Here is a 16,890-nt window from a genome sequence, read left to right as displayed (position 1 = left end):
TAGCCAGCTTCCCTTTTGGCTGGACACAGTCTTGGTGTTCCCTTCTTCCCTCTGCACGTAACTGGTTGACAACAGCACTAGGCAGGGCTTTCGTACAGAGATTTGCAACTTTTTGCAAAATCATTCTCCCCACTCTTCTTTCCCCCTGCTCTACCTCAGAGCATCCGCGAGAGCAAAGGATGGGTATTGGTGGTCTGAGCATTGGACCTGTATGTTTTGTATCAAAGATGATCATTTATTTCAGGAGCTAGACCAGTTGTAAACAGAACATGTGCCAGGCGCCAGTGGCCACCCCGTGGCAATGTGACAGTCATCTGATGTCACCGTGAGCTCACGCACCTGCTCCAACAATGTGCAGAGCTGAGGGTTTTCCCTGATTGATGTGTGCAACTGCTTCACGGGGCTGCGTGGGTAAAGGATGTGGGTTGGCCCCAGCAGCACACCGACCTGAACTTCCCCCGACATTGCACAAGGAGAAGACAGACCGAGACTTATACCTGCCCACCCACACAGACAAACCAGCAGTTATAAAAATACATGACCTTAAAAACCAGGACACGAGCAAAAGAGGGAAACGTCTCTCCCTTTTTCTTGCCTTTCTCACCAGCACTGCAAATAAGTCATGTGTGAAAATACCAGCATAAAAGCAGAGGGCTGGCTTTAGCTCTGGTGGAGCTCTGCTGATTCAAATCAAGTTACACACACAAACTATGTTGGCCCATTGCCTTCACCATGTTTGCTACCACGCTCCTATTATCACCCTCCTAGAAATTCACTCAGATATTTCTAACTCTCCACTTGTCTATTTAACTCCAAAAAGAAAAAAAGGGGAAAAAAGAAGGAAAAAAAAATACCACACATATGTCTGTATGAAAAGTACAAGTTTGGCTTAAGAAAGTACAGAAGGACCAACTTCTCAACTCTGCAAAAACAACCACTTCTACCACATATGCTCACCTATCTCCTGAGAGGAAATTCACTGCTCAGAAACCTGATATTCCGCGTGCTCTAATTAAGGAAAAAGGAAATAGCTTTCACAGTCTCTTGTGCAAGGGCCAACCAACATAAGTCAAACACTCACCTAAAACCATGAAAACACTTTGAAAAGAAGTAAAACAAACATTCTGCTAATTTCCCAGATGTATATCCAGTAATGTTTCTGATATAAAGGGCAGTGGGTAGGAAAGAAGAAAAGGAAAATGTAGTGATGTGGGAGGAAGAGGTACCTTTATAATCCAGCCTCGACCCATTTTATGCTCTTGTGATGGAGGGATTTGCTCTGAGCTGCTTTAGCAGTGCTACCAGGGTGACACAAAATGGACACATCTCAAAAAGTTATTTTGGTTCTCTAGTCACACTTATTTCTGTAGCACCCATTAAACGCTTAGGTAAAGTTAGCAAGAGTCAAGGGATACACAGCCCAGTAAGTCTTCATCTACCTCCTAAAGATTCAGGAAGAAAGTATCCCTCCTGCAAGCATTTAGGAAACTCCAAGACTTCTTTCATATTGAAAACACTTTCTGTCCATGGTGTAACGTGTTATTCCACCTGCTTCCACCCAGTTTAGTGATGTTGATTATTCATCACATTCGTACCAAAGGGGGAAGGGAGGGGAAAGTGCTAGCCAAAAATAACATTTACATACACATTTCCAGTTCCACTCAGCATCGCAGTTACCTGCCTGAGTCTGGCCCCTTTGAGCTCAGCAGCAGTGCTGAAAGCAGGCAGGTGGGCCCAGCAACCAGTTCTGAGATTAGAGATTGCAGTCAAGGGCTGTTCACTGAAAAACCAGCTACCTGCTTTTTCCAGATCTCCAGATTGCTAAGAGAACACTTAAGTTTTTAAATGTAGATGCATTTTATTCTCTTTGAGCCAGTGAAAGTGGAAAGGAGACACTTGACAGGAAAGGCATTACTGGTCTAGAGGTAAGACCCGAACACTTCCACTCCTGATGCAAAGACACACAAAACTGGTGCAAAGAGATGGCCACGCATTCTTATGCACCTTCTGCATAAGAGGCAGCTACAACAGTGATCAAGATGCAATGATGAGAATGAGAAAATGTAACTCTTCTTATCTGTTTTCTTCTACTGACATCAGTTAAGTGTAAGACACACTGTTCTTTAGATGTGGATATTATACAAGATCTAGCTTCTTCCATCTTGTTTTGCAAAATACGAGACAACTTCAAAAATAGAAAGTAAATGTTGGTTTCCTTTTCAAGTCTGTTTTATTTGTTGATCATTTACTGGGAAAGTACTAAACAATTCTGCTGAAATACATTGATCTGAAAGGACTTTACTGCTGGAGGCTATGCTACATACCAGGACAAAGCAAAGCACTCTAAATCTTTACAGGCTGCCTGCGAGCAATACCTTCAGAGAAAGGTACGTATTTTTGCACCTTTATGCATCCTACACCATCCACCAAAAAAACCCCAGTAATTATGTCTGATGTAAAAACTACAGTGAGAATAAATCAATAATCACACTATTATTAATAGTGATAAAACTCAATCTTTATATAGCACATTTTTATCCCTAGATCTCAAGGCACTTTGCTTATTGTCCTCATTTCACAAATATAAGACCTTGAGAAATTTTGAGATGGAGTTACTTTCTCTGGAGACTCTGAAGCCCTAGTAGATGATGGGCAACAAAACTAGATACCTTGGGGTTTTCCCTTTTTTTTAATTTCCACCTATGCCTCCATGTATTTTGATGTGCCTCATTCAGCATTTAGCTTATCACTGCTTCAAATCCTGGCTTTTCAGGAACATAACTGTTTTTTCTCTGGAACTGCCCTATTTTCTGCAAGACTGAGCAACTACATGTACAAAAACGGTTACAACCTCAATTTGCACCAGAAAGGTCAGTCTCCCCCTCACCCCAGAAGTACCATTAGAGTCCATATTTGGAAAAACGAGATGAAAAATTACTTGAAAACATGAGATACTGGTCTGTCTGTTCCTGGCAGGGTAAAAATGTTACCTATTATTGCAGTTTCTCCTCTCGGCCAGAATGCTTTGACATTGCTTTGAGTATTAAAAGCCCCTAGTAATGCCATGTTCACAGCTACAAAAGTAGCATTTTCTAAATCACGTGTATTTGTTGTGTACCCATTCTCCCTCTCAGAAAGCAGCACCTTTACCTCTCACCCTCACCTGATCTACTAAATGCAGACCTAGCACCTAATATAGACAGTAAACAGGCAAAAAAACCCAAAACACCCCCCCCCAACAACAACAAAAAAACCCCAAACTACAGAGTATTACACATTTCAGGAAGAAAAAAAGCCCACAGTTGATCACTGAGTGGCAGATGCTATCAGAAGAAATGTCATAGCCATCTTTCCCCCACACACGTCCCTCTGTTTCATCTTGAATACCTGGCACTGCCAGAACTGCCTTTAACAAAGCGGAGAATTCCCTGCCAGCCACAGCTGTCAAACTCGAGTCAACCAGTCCAACACAGCTGGATAGATTATAATAAGGTTGTAACTAACTCAAGCACCTTCAGCCACCAGCTGTACACCTATTCACTCCAGACATACCTCTGCAAATGGAAAAGTCGTACCTCCCTGTATCAGTCTGGTCACCTGCAATCTGGCCAAAGCAAGCAAGAAGCATCCCCTACCCTCACAAAAAAGGTCTGTAATTTGCAGCATGAGCTCCAGAACAGGGTCTTTACATTACGTTACATACCATAACCTCTTTTTCTTGTCCTTACAAAGTCTCCCATGCCAGACAGCAACTCCCAAATTTTGAAGCCCCAATAGTTCAGCACTATCCAGTGTAGGATGATCAAGTAACCGCTCCCCAGCAGCACCCCTACCTGTAAATAACCTCATCCTAAGGCAGGTGTTTTCCTTCTCATAAAAAAATGTCATCAAGCTGGAGAAGAGCAAACACTGTGGTGTTCTACCTTGTGCCTAATAGCAGAATGGTTTTCTGTAGTTGGGAATTCAAGACACAGGGTCTGGGAAACAGGAGATCTTTTAAAAACCCTCTGCCTGTAGAGTTTGCTGAACTTCCATTTTTGAGATGAAAAGTAAAGGCAATTTCCTCATCTATTCCCCTACTAAAAAAAGATCAACCAACTCAAGTTCCTGTGTAACTGTGACAGCGAGTAGTTTGGAAGTGCTCCTCTACAGTTTCATAGTGCATTTTCTGACAATTAACACAAGAAATCAGTTACGAGCTTTTTCAGACTCAGAAATCAGTATCAGTTACTCAGACACAACTCTGCAATTACCAGTGGCAGGACAATAAACACCACGTAACTTTGTCTTGCTAAGCAACAGCCAAACTGAATGGATGAAATAATTCTCTTAAATCAAATACATAGTCAGATTCCAGCTCATCTTCCTGTTCATGTCTCCACACACTCTCAACACAGGAGAAATCTCATCTCTTAAGTGCACAAACACATAAAGGCACTAACTAAATTAGAAACTCCATGACTCCATGGAGCTAACAGATTATGATGTCATCACTTTCCCCCCCGCCCCCCGGAAGCATTTCCTTTCCAAACTGAGTTTATTTCACCTGAAAAATTTAAGCAGAGATTATCTTGAACACAGAGGAGGAAAGTTGTTCAGTCATGACTATGCTACTCTCTCAGTCTGGTTTTAAGTTGACTTAGAGCAATTTATTAATTTGATTTAAAGCAAACACAGAAACTTGGTAAGAGTGGATGCAACAGTACTAAATGGGATAATATTAAAAACAGCAAATGTAAATGCATTTTAAAGAAAAAAAACCTCTCATGTCTTCAGCTAAATACAATGTATGAAGAGTTAAAGTTACAACCATAAACTATCACTTTTTTTTTTTCCAAAGGCAAAACCTTGTAATTAACCCTCAGGCAAATCATCAACCTCCACATGGCTCAGTTTTCTGTCCTTGAAACATTTATGGCAAAAGTAAGCCCTGTGAGGCCCCACGATGCAGAAACACCCAAGTGCAGGTGTGTCTATGGATATTTGTCTGTTTTCTTTCAACATTTCCACCCTGTGGCTGCTTATCTAGACCGCCCTCTCCTTTCCACATTAATCTCTGTTTATTCTTCTGTTCAGCAGCAAGGGAGGGAAGAACACTCACACACTCGTGTTTATGGTCCTCTGGACCACTCCTAGTAGCTGCGCTTTGACTCGACAAATTTCAGGAAAGTCAGTGCCGAGAAGAAATGTGCAACTTCCCAGCCACGCTGCTCTGGAAGGAAATGAGCTGTGCTCTGTAGGGAAAGGGAAATTGCTCTGGAAGTCTAGACCGAACCCTTCCTTTTCCATCCCTCCTCCTGTTTCCCCCTTGAATATATTTAAGACAAAACAAAAGGAAGGTGGAGAATGAAAAGCAATCATTGGGCAGAGTTTCCATCTCTGCGTGTAATAAAAACACAACTGGATGTGGATTTAAACACTGGCGAAACACCAGCTAGAGGAAAGGGAGGAGAGACACGGGACTACAGAAGCACCTAAGAGACAAGGATGTTGGCAGCATCTGCTGTAGCAAAATGGGAATCAGGAATGCGGTGAAAGGCAACAAATAATCGCAGGCAGCCCCTCTGATCCTCCTATCAGGTTGGATTTGTCTTTAAAATGCAGTAATGCAGCTGTGGATCTAGTTGCCTAGAACTGTGCCAGTGAAAGGGAAAATCCTGCAAGGTGTTTAGTAAACTTGCTCTGTTTTGGGATTACCCCCAAACTGAAGACAGGCTAAGAAAAGCAGCTGTGAAATAGGATCCGAGCAGCAGAGAAGCTTGACACAATCAAAATAACTCAGGTGAATTTTAAAAGAAGCCCGTAGAGACTTTAGGAATTAAGATGGAAGAGAGACAGGTCAGACAGATTGACCAACATGGCCTGAATTTGGCAGGGAAGCCCAGCAATAAAAATAATGGAACAAAAAAAAAATGTTTGTGTCTTAATATATATAAAAAGAAAATCAAGAAATCCCCAGGTAGCTTGGTACTACTTGATTCAACTGGGGACCAGATAAAATGAGCAAACTAAGAGACGTTTCCCAATTCAAGGAGCAAAAGAGGGACCAAGGGAACGGATGAAGAAGTTGCTGGGTATTTAGGAAGAATGACCGGGGGGGGGGGGGGAAAACACAACATACAATAAATATAAAGTTGTTAAAGACTATGCCAGAGGAATCTTTAAATCACATTGGTGGGAGGAGCACCAAAGGAACCAGTCCTAAGATGGAGAAAGCAATAAAATACACGTGCGTGTGGGGATTTAAACTAAACTGCAGTATGAACAATCACCAAGTCTCACTAACTTGTTTTATTTCCTGCATAAATGAAAGGATATATTTTGTTTGAGTTTGGTTGGTTTTAAAAAGGACAACAAAAGGGGAGAGTGTGTGAAAGCAACCCATCATAAACTGATTCTTTGTGCACACCTTGGTAATTTTGCATGTTCTGAGTATTCTTAATTCCTGCTGCAGCTTATATGACCTTCGCCCCCATCCCATACAGGAAAAGGAAACCAGAGTTACATCAAAAAAGCAGCAGGGCTGCAAGATCACAACTTTCTGTTATTCAGGGGCAGAGCCCTTGGTCTGTCTTTTCACATGGATGCAAACCAATACACACAGCGGTGCCCTCAGCACCTTCTGTCCCACTAAAAAAAAAATAAAAAGGGAACACTTTGAACCACCCTTTAGCCCCTGCTGGCGTGTGTCTCCGTACAGAGCAGGGGAGAGGAAAGGGAAGGAGCGATAGCTCGCAGGGAGGAGTGCTGCAAAGGCCTGCTGAAGTCACACTGCTCATATCCTGAGATTATACTGGACTACAGCATGTGCCAGAGCTTAATGTTAGGTTTATTAGTTGTTTTACTTTCCAGTTAAGAAAAAGAGAAAAAAGAAAAAAAGGAATGGAGAGTTTGGTTTGGTTTGTTTCTGACCAAGCGCAGGAAAGAAGTTTTATTCCTGAAGGAAAATTCTCTGGAGTGGGAATGAAAGTGAGGATTATATGTCCGAATCATCCTGTTAATTCCCTAAATCCCACAGCATGTGGGGCTCGAATAATGTTTTCAGCTAGGAAACTTTTTTTTTAATAATTTATATTTATTTTAAAAAAGAAAAAAAAAAGAAAAGAAAAAAAAAAAAAAAGAAGTGGTTTAGAGCTCCTCCCTTTCTAAATCACAGTTGGACCCAGAAAGACCAGTTTTGTTTTTAAACGAAGTTAGCAAATTGCCCTTAAGCTGGTCAATTCCAGTAATCAGCATCAGAGTAATGACAGTCACTCAGTCAGTTTCCCCTTTGCCAGACCAGAAATAACCATTCAGCTAAATTCTTCCCAAAAGTGTTTATTTCAGCTAAAGTGAGTGCAGTTAGGTTGCAGACACATCTTCCTTACAGTTGGAAAATGCACACCTCTATACATAACATTGTTTCAACGTCCCTCTCTATATATATTCAGAGATGCCACTAGACGTATTGTAAGTCCTAGGGAATATATCTTTCAAAATAACCAAAAGCATCTCCTCCCTTTCTTGTTGGCACAGCAGCGAAAGAATGAATTTTATCACATGCTGCCTGTCAATTACAGCCTTTGTGCTGTTTACAGCCTGCTTGTAGTGCACTACAGGAAAAACACTGATTTCTCTAACAATCGTGGAAACTTCTGCTGATTATAGGGGCTAATAAACCAGTATAAAAGCACCGAGCACAAAATCATCAAAATCACAATAAATTTTCCAGATGTTAAGTCAAAACACTCCTAGTTAGCCAACTTGGAAATGCCAAGCGGTAGCCACAACATCATTCAGTGTACTTACAGCACAGAGAGCCTGAGGTGCAGAGGTCGTGTGAGGCTTGTTCTGCGCGGCCCTTCCAAGGCACCCCATCACCAGAACACTGAGGATGTTGCTGAGAGCAAGGACTATACAGCGATATTTGCCTTGACAACTGGTAAAGAGTGATCTGTCTGCTTCTCATAGCAGGATAAAGACATTACCTGTAGGAAATTTGAACAGTAATCATTTCGGACCACTAAAAACATGTATTTCACAGCACTATAGCCACTCCTTCCACCAATATCCCAGTCCTTCCTGTCTTGGAGTACAGGACAACCACACTTAACACCTCAGTTTCATTCTAATCAGCATAAACCAGCATTTTTCCCAGAGACCGGAAAGGACACTGGTGCCAAAGTTGGGGGCAGGAGAATAATATGGAGTTCACAGATATAAAATAACTGGTTTATAACTTGTGAAAAAAAAATTATCTGAGCAAGTCTACTGCAACAAGAACTGTAACCAGAAGGAGCCGATGAAAACAATTTTTCTGCCCATAGTCACTCAGCATGAGCTGGTGGAAGGAAATGACAGTGAGTTATCTCAACATGGGATGGAGCAAAATCCGAAGGAATACTGGATACAAAACCCAGGAGATAAAGGACAGTGTAAGCTACTGATGAATCCCGATGAAGTCACAAAGAGAACTGATCTTTAAACTCAACTCCAAAATATAACACATTTCTTGAATTACATAGTTTTACATTAGCTTTAAAAACATAATAGGAGAGTAAACATTTTCATTTGCTACCATTCCTATTCTAAAAACAGAGAACATGGCCATGCAATTTTAATACAAGTCAATATTGTAGCTGTTGTTGCATCTATACAACTGCATTTGTGTAGGCATGTATGTAGATGTACGCACATAGTATAAGCCAATTCATGATATTTATGGACAAAATGTATAAGATTTGTTTCAGACCTGAGGAAGGGCTTGTGCTTCCAAAAGACATTTTCTCTATTAGTTCATCTAATAAAAGGCATTACCTCTCTGATCCATATAGTGCTACACACACTATTTACACACTAGTAGTATTGACATACAACACACTTATTTCCAACCATGCACTCTTTTTTTTGTTCCTCTTTGATCTACATCAATGGACTAACAATAATTACACACTACCAACTGATAAAGTACGCACACTTAAAAAAAAAAGGAGTAAGGTGGTGTTCTTACCAATACACATGGCTTTCTAAGCTGTATTTTATATATACATATATTTCCCTAGAAACAAAATGGCACTGTTTATGTTTTGTACATGATCAAAGGATAAAACCTTCACACTGCAAGTCTTTACAGCCCCATAATTTATACTCCGGTGTCACAAAACAGCAATAAAACATTTTAGAGATAGCCATAAAATTGCGATCCAAGTTCGATCTTTTCAAAAGCTCTGCTTCCACTCAGATGTTAGGGTCTGGGCAGGATTATTTATATTTAATCAGTGGCAAAGTTCACATGTGGTCCAAACTTTTCCAAAGTTTGCCCGTTTTCTGAGGCAGCCTGCCAGCTCGGGCTCACTCCTGTGTCTGGGAGGGGCTGGATGTTTTGCTGCAAATGCTTTCATCAGAAGAGGCCCGCATCATTAAACCCAACGTGCTTCATCTGAAATACATGGAAATTTGGGGCAAGGCAAAGAAAGGCTCTGAAGGATGTGGATTTGGGGGGCTGGCCTTGTAGCAGAGTTTGCTCCAGCTCTATGGATTTCCTTGCTTCCAGAACCTGCACCTCTGGGGTACATTACACCACCTAACCCCAAAATTTCCCCAACGTATCCAAAACATGCTAACCTGTGAAGCTTCAGAGCCTTACCCCTGAACAGACCCAGTGAATCTGAAAATGGAAAGTGGGGACCCACGCCTGTCATCTCTGATTGCTGCCAGAGGCCACTGATCCCTCAGCGCGGAGGTCCCCAGGGTGGCCGGCGCCAGCCCCGCAGGTGACATCCCAGCGCCTCTGCGGGAGGTGCTGCGCCTACCCTGCAGCTCTGACCGAATTCCAGCGACTTGAAGGCAGTCTTTGGTTTGGCCAGCCAGTTTTCATTTCCAGGTCCAAACAATAGCTTAAAACCAAAATACCACTCCAGCCCAATTCAGACTGAAAACAAAAAGCTGAAAACAAACAAGATGTCACACACACCCGAAAACCTATTTCAACTTGTTCTCTAATGGAACAAAGTAAGACGAAGAATGAAATAGTTCACGTTCACAGCATGCTTCACCAATTAAGCACTTAAAAAAAATTGTGTTTAAAAATTATTTGGGGCTTGAGTCTACACTCACTGCAGACAGCTGAAGCTTTGCACTATATTCAGTGGGAATATAGGAAGACTGGACATTGTAGAAGATGAAGTAATGAGCTATGACAATTCAGTATAGTACTATTATTATTACAGAAATTGCCAAGTTTAGATCTCATAGTAAGGTGTTTATACCCAGTCCTCAGCAACACGGTGGTTACATTTATAAATAACTTGCAATCAATGTGAGAATAGCTTTGAGTCTGCTGTTAACCCACTGAACTGGAACAAAAACATTTTCCTAATAATTACTGTAATGATTTATCAGTAGGGTATTACAATAAGTAAGTGGCCGTTATATGGTATATGCGTGTAAATGTGGGAAAGTAGTTACATAAAATACTAAGTTAAAAACTGATAGTTGTTACATAAAATACTAAGGCAAAAACTTGGATTTTGGTTTTCCTAATACTCACTTCTTTACTTGACCATAGGAACCAGGCTACAAAATACCACCTTGTACGGTGAGAAATATTACAGTTGGGAGGTGTATAACAACTCAACCACTTATTGCTTCTTTCTACAAAGAATAAATTCATTTTACCAATTTTTTAAACTCCATTTCCTGAAAATTAGGTTTGTGTAATTTATTTTAATTGTATTTATTTTAAGGTTATGAAAATGTAAACAGTCTGCTAAAACTTCTTTGGGTAGACAAGCGTCAGTGATGACCAGGAAACAGATTTTAGAAGGCTTTCCTGCATGCTTCACAGTAACGTGGTTTGGTTTTGGTTTTCAGTTATAGATTGTACTCAGCTTGGAAAGCAGCAAAGTCAGTATTTCAAGACAGTCAAGATTCCTGGAAACCTCTAAGAACTGTAACATGTCAGGCCCTGATTTGGGAACGCACTTACCGGTTTAACCTCAAGCACAAGACCTCACATCTTTATTACACAAAACTTTAATCAAGCATTTAACTTTGAACATGTATTAAAGTGCTTTGCTGAATCAGGAAGGATCTGGACCTTTTTAAAGAGCAGCATTGTTAATTGACTGCAAAGAAGTTATATCCTGCGACTAGGCTCCTAATGAGCCGTGCCTACTGGCAAGCAGCTCTGGCAGCACACAGCAGCCAGCTAGTCTTCTGCAGCAGGGCATATGGACCGCTGCATTACTCGTGGGGTAATGGACCACCCCCTCCTACAAATTCTGCAGTATGGGTTGCTGCTTGCTCCAAAAGTACTGGTTCCTGTGCATACCTGGCTGCTAGTCACAATAAATTAAAAAAAAAAAAAAAAAGAAAAAAAGAAAAAAAGCAAACCACCTCTCCCTTTTAGTCACCTATAAACTAATAGCGAAGTGATTTACTTAAGTGATAAGTTTTACAGTGGAAGAATATACAAGGCAATAAAATGTCTTTTACAGCTGGTTAAGCACTGAAACAAAGCTGAGACATTCGATAACTGCAAAGAAGTTGCTGCTGAGGATATTCTAACACAGGGACTATTCATATAATAAAAGAAGATTAAAAAGAAAAAAAAATCAGTCATCAGGATTGTTTCCTTTATGTTGTTTCACCTTTCAGAGCTCCATGGAACTGCAGCCATCACTTGCCTTTTGCTTTCTGCAGAAGCCGACAGATACCAAGGACAGGCAGTTTGGGTACAAACTGAACAAAGAAAGCTTGTAGACCTGTTTGAGGTCAAGTAAATAATTGATCAAAGTCCCATCCTTAGTGGAAAAGGAATGCTATGATTAGAAAATATATTTCCAAAACAGCTGCCCTACTATCTTCAGCAACCTGACTTTGAAAAGCTGAAGAGGTCACACTCAGCCATGATGCAGGCGTATGCAAATCCTTTGACTTCAAACAAGTTAAACTCACTACAGCAGCTCTGAATTGGTCCTAAGTCGTCAATTACCCATTTTGTGCATACAAATATTACTGGGCAGCATTACAGATACTATTCTGAGATGCTCAACCGTCCACTTCAGGAAAGATTGTTTCATAGTGTCAATAAAGACTTTAGTGGTGTTTGTCAAGGGAACAGTTGCTATTTCTATGCTGCGATTGAGAGAAATTCTTCTCTTGTCATAGACTAGCGTATTACAGTGCCTTAAAGTAAAAGAATCTTGGAATAATGCAGCTCCTGTAGGTTACTCCAGCTTAAAATCAAGCTTCTCACATCCCTCTCCTCAAATAAAAAGCAAAATCAGAGGATTTTAAGCAAACCTCCATATGATTTTAACTGTAGCAAAATCAATTTAACATTATTATTCCTACTCCTTCTTCCTAAAACTCTTCATACAACTTTCTCAGGTCAGATATTTTACTGCATGCATTCTCTGTGCTCACTCTCTCCATGCACTGCACTCTGCTTTTGTGCAATGTCAAATAACATGGGCCCTCACTTTCAGCTAGAACTTTTATATAGTGTTGTCATACAAATGAAAGAAAATATTTTACCAGTTTAAGCTGGTTATTGTTTCTTCTGCTCCAGCTAACTTTCCTGCTTACTTTGGATGGGTAATTGGTCTATAGTCTCCAGTTAAAAATTCTTACAGAACATAGATAAAATGCAAAGGTTAGTTTAAAAAAAAAAAGTTTGGGCATGTACTGTGTGAAAATACTTTTCCAAACTGTTCTGATAACCATGGGTCAAATTCTGGAGTCACTACTAATAATAATTTTTAACATACCTCTGCTGCACAAGGTTAGCTTCAACTCTTTCAGCTGTAGATCAGTCAGACTTCAGCACAAACTGTACAATTTTGACATGCTTTGTGTTACCTTAATTGTGACATCTTAAATAAGGCCGTTGCTTTTTAGAATAATTTATTTTGTGTTTGAAAAATACTTGCAGAAATTCACAACTAATGGGACACATCAGAAGACTATCATATTTTGACATTATTTTCTTTTGTCCTTTTTGAGGATAGAATTACTTTGGGTATGTTAGCAGAATCTCTTAAGGAACACATGATAAGGTGGCACATGTTCTCTTAGTGTCACTTTATTCAAAACTGTAAATCAAGTTTATTGTTGTTCTTGATGATTTTCAGTAGTATTTTACACTACAGAAGAACGGTGTAGTTTTCTGGTTCTTCAACCATCTCCAGTGTCCTGTAAACGACATCTGACAGATGGAAAGAGTGTCAGCTCTTCTATCACCACAATATTTGGATTCCTACTCACACATTCAAACAAATTTTGAGAGATTGAATTTAAACCAAGCCTGAGTACTTGTGGTTTTCTTAGCCCACAACCAACTTCCCAGCCTTTCAGTCTGCAAAAGTCATTGGAACATTAATAATTCTTCTCCCTTGAACCACTGATACTCCCTTTCCATTTATTCGTCTTCCTGTAAACACATTTTTTGCTTCAACACAAAGCAGTTGCATCCTTCACATCTAATCAGCATGACCACAGTACTTCAAACCTGCCTTTAATCAAAACTAGTGTCCAAACTATTCCTATATGCACAGCTACCACAAGTATGTACCCACAGGAGCTTCTCTGCTTTTTTAAGTTGCAGTGGGGAAGCCTACATTTTTCACACATCCCTTTCTACTTAGCGATGAATAGTTTATCCCTATAAATTTAACCTTCAAAGATACCTAAGACTTAGAAACAACAGACACAGATGAGGCATGATGAAAGTAGCTCATTCTGGCATGACAGTGTTTACATCATGTCCGCATTTAAACACAAACCCCAGGTTTAACATGCTCCCCTTCTTCCCCTGCCCAGAAGGATCTAAATCTGGGGTAGCATTTCCTATTCCAGCACATTTAAAACCATCTGCTCTTTCTTGTGTTTGCTTGTTTTAGGCTACAGATAAATTCTTCCCACCTTGATGCTTTCCCTGTCTTTTTCTACTCACCTCACCTTTCTTACAGGTTGTTTTTCCCTCACTGAGACTCCAGTGGGTTTTGTGCACAGGGCTGCAGACATATGTTGATTTAAACACAGAAGTACTTTGGGGTGGAGGGAGCATCACAAAGAGACGATTGTAAAAGATACCAGGGTTTCAAGCTAGAGGGTTGTTTTCTTTCCTTCCCCCCCTGCCTCAGTGATCCCCATAAAACAAGTGTTCCCTTTCTCCCTCATGCAGTCTTTTCCTGTGCTGCTCTCACTCTTGACATTACTGCAAGTCTCATGACTCGAAGACGCAGTTCCCAAAGAGAAATGCTCAAGTGAGAATGTCATGACCAGTTGACCACAAATGTTACCATTATTCATCGTTAAGCTGAATTATTCCTGCCCACCATGGATCACATCATTATGCAAAGGCATGAGCTAAGAATATGGGGAAAGACTGGCAAAAGGCCTCTTTAAGAAGCATGCCAAATTTCACCGATTCATTTCATGAACAAAGCATGTCTCTGGAGGTAATCTTTACACATTCCAAGTACTATAGTGCGAAAAAGAGCCCAGGTGTTTTCTTCTGAACTTCAGTGCACACATTTCCCTGACTTACATTTTCAAGAGAGAAGACTAGATACTATAATGATAAACAACAACATGAAAAAAAAGAGAGATTCAGCTCTGTTTTTTCCATAGCTTCATTCACCACTGCGGTCATTTCTCTTGGCAGTGACATTTTAAAAGCTGCAAGAAAAGACCAGAAACAAGGTTGACTTTCAGATATTTTTTTTTAAAACTTGAATGTTGTCAGCCTCATGTTTAGAGGGAATATTTAATCTTTGTCAGTCCATTTATTTTTTCTAGGACCTATATAGGGAAGTAAGTTTATCATTCAGAAAAATATATACACTAACAAAATACATGAAGAAAAACCTCCCTCAAGGGAAGACTTCTTTTCAGTTAGAGAGGAGACTAATCAAAGAGAAAATGACAGCAACTCATTTTCAGGGCACCACCACATGAAGACCCAGTTAGCAATTACACATGTACGTGACAATAAGCCATGCACAGCTTGAATATGCTGGAGCTGGACCCACATGGTATTGCAGCTCAGTGATTTCATGGCGATGATCTCACCCCACTGCCTGGGATCATATCAGGGGGGCGGATAACTGTGGTCAGCTTTGGCACACATGCACAATCGAGAATCTTGCAGGACTGTCATCACACTATTACCATTACTGACACAACTAAGGGCAAGCAGAAGAGACATGAAAGGGTACAGCAAGATGCAGAGGCCACAGCTCAAGACGTGCCTACGCTGCACCCACACGAGCAGCATCAGAGGATGCTGAGATAAAGGAGTTTAAAGGAGTCCTGGTTTCTCGCAGGAGCACAGGATTTCAAATGAAGTCATCAGGGATCCCAGTTGTGAGCATGACCACAAGCACCTCGCACCTGACTTCAAACTGACCAAGCACAAAACCTCCTGGAAACACCAGTTTGCTTCACACCAAGGGAGTAACAGCACAAGCTTCGCATCTCCCATCACTGCCTCCACGGCCTGCGTCCTTGAGACGTCCGCCATGGGAAGAGGCGTGGAGCAGGGTTGCTGCGGGGAAGCATGCAGCGGGGAGGCAGTGGCAGCCACAGTGCAGCTCCCCAACCAGCTCGGAGCTTCACCTTGCATTGGCACTCAATTTTCCCTCGACAAGTTGTTAAACAACCACCTGACTACAGCTCTCTCAGGGACCAAGTCTGAGTGTGTTATTGCACATTTATGCAAGGCAGGTCCCAGATTTGAAAGTATTTATGTGTAATAAAAGGTATCTTAAATTTACAACACTTTGAGATTAAGTGCATATAGTTTCAGATAACTACCAGCTCCCAAAGAAATAGCTTAGTGCTTAAAATATTTTGACACTACAGCACATTGCCCATAGGCCCCACATGTTTCTTGGAAAGCAGGAGGAGAAACAAACACGTAGCAAGATTTTGCTAGTATGTCCATCTTACCCACCAGCTAGTTTGGTTCTATTCAGCAACCTTAGGAAAGAGATAGCAGGAGGTACAGAGAGGGAGAAGCACGTTTAAAGCTGCACTGATTTCATGCATTACCTACGGTTTGTACTGTGCTCAGATTTCCAGTCCTTTAGCCATGCTAACCTTTTGCTAGTTAAAATCAGCAATGTCCACGACAAAGAAACTGGTCCTCTTTACAGTGGCTGTAAATGTGATTTGCCTCCTTCATCTGAAGGCAGTATTCAGGGGCCAGGGGGTTCTCCTGGCTGCGCTGTGTCTCACAGAGGGCACACACAGAGGGCTCTGGGAGGGGGCAGAGGAGGGGGTGCATGTCAGAAAGCACTAGCCGCTCTCCCTAACCTGGGCACAGAAGAAATGAACAATTGTGCCCACCGTGAAGGCAGGCTGCCTACACAGCTTGCCTGGAAATTAATGTTTTGGGATAGCGAAAGGCCACACTGTTATGAGGTTGTCTAAAGGCCACCCGCAGGTCTAATAAATAAGGGACTTGGGGAGAGATGGAAGTAGTTGCTTATGCCAAAGGAAAGGAAAAGTGCGTTTTGGAGAAGAAAACCCAACAAACTCTCTCCTCCCATCCCATCTTTCTTTTGCCCTCCTGCTGCAAAGAAAAGCCTCACCTGTATAGGGAAATTCCATTTACCCCAAAGGTTGGATTTTGGTTTATTTCATTTCTCTTTAGCTTGAGGCGTTTTGAGGGGTTTTTGCTAAGGCTTTGAACTTTTTTTTTCTTTAATAAATGTTGCAGGAAATAGTACAGAAATCATGTCCAGGTTTAATCCCTATGTCAAAGCTCTTCACCCCTGTGCTTCATGCCCTGGCTCGTTGGGTGCATGCCTCGCTCACCCAGAGCTCCTCCATACCATCCTGCTGAGACCCAGGGTGAGGGAATAAGAAATGACCCAAGCACCTCCCACTAATACTGCAGTG

At 41.2% G+C, this 16,890-nt stretch overlaps 1 long non-coding RNA gene across 7 annotated transcripts in view; it reads right to left on the bottom strand.

The window, feature by feature from the left end:
* LOC142600477 (uncharacterized) overlaps positions 1 to 16,890 on the bottom strand; it is a 288,877-nt gene that overhangs the window by 73,663 nt on the left and 198,324 nt on the right. For all 7 annotated transcript variants that reach the window (XR_012833980.1, XR_012833977.1, XR_012833975.1 and 4 more), the window contains one exon: positions 7,789 to 7,967. This is a non-coding gene — a long non-coding RNA (uncharacterized LOC142600477). The remainder of the gene's footprint in view (positions 1 to 7,788; positions 7,968 to 16,890) is intronic.

The sequence above is a fragment of the Balearica regulorum genome, chromosome 2, assembly GCF_011004875.1.
Source record: "Balearica regulorum gibbericeps isolate bBalReg1 chromosome 2, bBalReg1.pri, whole genome shotgun sequence".
NCBI classification, from domain to species: Eukaryota; Metazoa; Chordata; class Aves; order Gruiformes; family Gruidae; genus Balearica; species Balearica regulorum.
Note: the sequence above shows the minus strand (reverse complement) of the source record. Positions and strands in the feature narration are given on the sequence as shown.